The sequence below is a fragment of the Mastomys coucha genome, unplaced genomic scaffold, assembly GCF_008632895.1.
Source record: "Mastomys coucha isolate ucsf_1 unplaced genomic scaffold, UCSF_Mcou_1 pScaffold23, whole genome shotgun sequence".
NCBI lineage: Eukaryota > Metazoa > Chordata > Mammalia > Rodentia > Muridae > Mastomys > Mastomys coucha.
Genome location: NW_022196906.1, coordinates 29,758,209 through 29,763,344, shown reverse-complemented (window position 1 = coordinate 29,763,344; position 5,136 = coordinate 29,758,209).

Sequence of the window (5,136 nt, the reverse complement as noted above, 5' to 3'; positions counted from 1 at the left end):
AGTTATTCTGGCTAATGAGCTACCTAGCTTCTAGTTTAAACATTTTTTCAATTAGCCACATTTTACTAATATCTTACATTCCTAATACATAATGTTCTGTGCTTTTTTGGTGTGTTAAATTCCTATTATTATGAGCAAGTTCTTCATTCATTTTTATCCAAAAATAGGAATTCAAATGTGAAGAATATCATTAGTATGTTTCACTACAGCATTCAACTATATATTTCTTATGAATAATTTTTAAAGAAGGGGAAATGTTTATGTTACTATAAAAAATGTTAAAAATAAATTCATTTTGCTTGACTTTCATTGAGTTGAATTTCTTTTTGAATAAGGGAGAAAATCTACAAATCTGGATTTATATTCTAGAATATCAAGTTTATATATTTTAATTAACTTTTTCCCCTTTCACTCTGGGACTGGTGAAAAGGGCCTTTGAAAGGCTATTGTGGAGAATAACCTAGACCACCAGAGCTTAATCTTAAAGCTGATAAATCCGTGAAGCTGAAATATCAATAATAATAATAATAATAATAATAATAATAATGATAATAATAAACATTAACAGTGATAAAACTACACCTAAATACTAAATAAAGGTGAGTCTCTTTATATATGACAACCCACACACAAATAATCAGGGATGGAACATGGTGATACAAACAGTATTAATGAGATTTTTATTACTTTGAAAACTTCCTTATTAATTTATGCCTACATGACTGATATAAATCCTGGACCTTATACAGTAATTTGAGCAATATAAATGAGTGAGCAAAACAAGGAAAAGCAACAAAATGGGCTATCAACCTCGTAAATTGACTTGAACCTAAATCTGGTAAAAAAAAAAAAAAATAGCCAATAAATAGTACTTCAGGCTAACAAAGTTATTTGAGTCATGGGGTACTAGTTCCATATTATTAAAAAATATCCAATAATAAACTACACAGGAAATATAAAAAGTTGTCATATCCAAGAAGAGGGTGAGGAAACACAAGGAAAAGAAATGGAAACCCTGAGAGAAAAAGAATAGCAGGCAAGACACTGGTGAAATCTGCTATGGAGTTCAGTGACCACACCTTTAATCCAAGCACTCATAAGGCAGAAAGGTGACTTTCTATGAATTTGAGGCCAGTCTGGATTACAGAGTAAGTTCTAGAGCACCCGTGGATACAAGGAGAAACCCTGTCTCAAAAACACAAAACAAAGAATATGACAAAAAAAGATATTGCAGGTATTGAAGGGGGCTCTCTGAGAGGAGGGGTGCAAAAGGGAAACAAGAATGTGATTTAATTCTATTTACTTAAAATATGTTTTTAAATGTTAACAAATTCAGATAAATTGAAATCATATAACTTTTCTCATCATAATGCAATAAAACTTAAAGAAAAAAAAATCACACACAAAACAAAACAATCAACCAAACAAAATAAAACCAATAGAAATCTACTTCTACAAGTTCTACAGATACAAAGTCCAAGGTCAAACAATGCACTAATTGATTATGTATTGAAGGGCTACATTGTGGTTCATAGGATACCATATTTTTGGGGCAGGTGCATGTATCCAGCACTATAACTGGGATCTTATGCCTAGCATTTAACAGCACATGTGAAAAAAAAATAGAAACCTTTATTAAAATCCTCTGCTTGAGTACCTAACCCTTTCCACAAATCAGAAGCCAAAATAAACTATTATTCAGCTACTGACAAACATAGTTCTTGAGATTTGCCAACAGGGAATTGTGTAGCTCATCTCTTTTATATAGTGTCCCTTTTATCACAATGTTCAACCGAAGTCACAAGTATGCAGTAACCTGTCATTTCCCCTGCACCCCTCTGGCTCTCCAAAACCTTCACTACTTGAGCACCATCATTGCTACCACTGCTGCAAGTTAAGTATGAATTATCAATGCCATCTTGGGCTTCAATTTGGCAGAGTATTTTAGCTCCACTGTCAGAGGGTTCAGAGCTTCTGCTTCAAAGTTACTTCCCCTCTAAGATCCTAAATTTGGAGCAACTGTGTCATTGCAAAAGGCATAATGGCTTTTGACACCTCTGAAATTGAGAGAATTTATAAATAAATTCACACAGCACACCAGTTTTCTAACAGAAATTGAACTACATTATATTCACAATAAAAATTCTATACCGTATAGTTCAAAATCTTTTTTATTGGATATTTTCTTTATTTAAATTTCAAATGCTATCCCTTTTCCCAGTTTCCCTCCCTCCCAGAAACACCCTATCACATCCTCCTTCCCCCTGTTTCTATGAGGGTGTGCCTCCACCCACCCACTCCCACCTCCCTGCCCTCAATTCCCCTACACTGGGACATCTATTGAGCCTTCGTAGGACCACAGACCTCTCCTTCCATTGGTGTATGACAAGGCCATCCTCTGTTACATATGCAGCTGGAGCCATGTGTACTCCTTTGTTGATGGCTTAGTTCCTGGGCATTCTGGAGGGTCTGCTTGGTTGATATTGTTGCTCTTCCCATGGGGTTATAAACACCTTCAACTCCTTCAGTCCCTTCTCTAACTCCTCTATTAGAGAGCCTGTGTTCAGTCCAATGGCTGTCTGCTAACATCTGACTCTGTATTTGTAAGGCTCTGGCAAAGTCTCTCAGGAGACAACCATATCAGGCTCCTTTCAGTATGCATTTCATGTTATCCACAATAGTACAATAGTATCTGGGTTTGGTGACTGTATACAGGATGAATCCCCAGGTGGGACAGTCTCTGGGTGGTCTTTTCTTTAGTCTCTGCTCTACACTTTATCTCCATATTTGTTCCTGTGAGTATTTTGTTCTCCTTCTAAGAAGGACCAAAGCACCCACACTTATTCAGCTTCCTTCTTATTGAGCTTCATTCATGTGATCTGTGAATTGTATCCTGGTTATTTGGAGATTTTGGGCCAATATCCACTTATCAGTGAGTGCATATCATGTGTTTTCTTTTGTGATTGGGTTACCTCACTCAGGATAATATTTTTTGACTTCTATCCATTTGCCTAAGAATTTCATGAATTCATCACTTTTAATAGCTGAGTAGTACTCCATTATGTAAATGTACCACATTTTTTGCATCCATTCCTCTGTTGAAGGACATCTGGGTTCTTTCCAGTTCCTGGCTAATATAACTAAGGCTGCTATGAACATAATGGATCATGTGTTCTTATTATTTGTTGGAGCATCCAATATATACAAAGAACTCAAGAACTTCAGAGAACCACATAACCCTATTTTTAAAAATGATATACAGAGCTAAATAAAGAATTTTCAACTGAGGAATGTCGAATAGCCAAGAAGCACCTAAAGAAATGCTCAACATTCGTAGTCATCAGGGAAATGCAAATCAAAATAACCCTGAGATTCCACCTCACACCATTCAGAATAGCTAAAATCAAAAACTCAGGTGACAGCAGATGCTGTGGAGGATGTGGAGAAAGAGAAATACTCTTCATTGCTGATAGGAATGCAAGCTGGTACAACTCCTCTGGAAATCAGTTTGGTGGTTCCTCAGAAAATTGGACATAGTATTACCTGATGACCCAGCTATACCACTCCTGGGAATATAGCCAGAAGATGTTCAAAATCTTCTTAAAAGTAATATAACAAGGGTGGTGAGGAGGTTTGGATTGTAGAGCAGTTAGAGGGTGGATGGGGGAGGCATGGAATGGAATATGGAGGGTACAAAACAAATTAATTTATAAAATAAAACAAAAAATAACAAAAGTAGTCACAAAAATATCTTAGAAAGGGAAAAGTAAAATATAATCCTATTAATTGATGAAGATCTCAGTTCTGTTAGCCAACTACAAATTTTTCTAGAAAGCTTCAAATTTTGTTGAGGACATCTTAGCTCGTTTCATTTAACTTCTCAAATATTTTAATGAAATATTGATGTATTATACAGTACAGCATTATTACTGAGGTTACTGCTGTCTGTCTAATTCACAAAACAATAGATATAGTTGGCAATGTTTCATTGAATACTCTACAAACCATAGAGTCTAGCAGTAAATACATAGGCATATGAGCTTCCCTTAACACTTGGCTAATGCCTTAACACTTCAGTGAGGAATAGACTTGGGTTTATAATGGTATATAGACATTGACAGAGCAGGTCACCTACTAGCCCTGCATTTGGATGAGAACACCATGACTGCGACATCTGCTTTGGAAATCAGATATGGGTGTGATGATTCCTTTTTATCAAATAAGTCTATAGGAATGTTCTCAGAGTGGGCTCTTATCTATGGAATGTGACCAGAATCTAGGTGGTAACAGCAAAGAGATAAAGGAAAAACATACCAATCGATTATATTACACCTTTTGATATAAATCTTGTACTACTGTCATCTGAGAAATTTGCCAATCTCAGAATTGACAATATGCATCATTCACCCATGCCATAAATCCACATGTGACCTGAAAAAATCTGGCTTCTTAACAAGAACAGTCAAAAGGATACAAGCCAATAGAAAGTGTAGAGTAGATTCATTGGCTGGGTTTGGCCAGATAGGTTCTGAATGTGACTGAGTATGTTTATACTATTGGCTTGGCGTTGTGACTTACTATAAATATGACATTTTTAACATGTGGTTTATCACCAGCACTGATATCACACACACACACACACACACACACAAACACACACACACACACACACACACACATTTTCCCTTATAGTCTCAAGAATTTAACTTAAATCATGATATAGGCTTAACTTGTGTAAGGTAGATTCTCAATGACTTAGTTATCTCGGGATTTTAAAAAAGCTAGAATGTTCTCTTTGTGAAGATTTCCCCTGTGCCTATTTGCTCGAGGTTCTTCCCCACTTTCTCTTCTATTAGTTTTAATGTATCTGCTTTGATGTGGAGGTCCCTGATCCACTTGGACTTGAGCTTTGTACAAGGGGAAAGGAATGGATCGATTTGCATTTTTCTACATGCTAACCTCCAGTTGAGCCAGCACCATCTGTTGAAAATGCTGTCTTTTTTCCACTGGATGTTTTAGCACCTTTGTCAAAGATTAAGTGACCATAGGTGCGTGGGTTCAATTCTGAGTCTTCAATTCGGTTCTATTGATCTACCTGCCTGTCACTATGCCAATACCATGCAGTTTTTATCACAA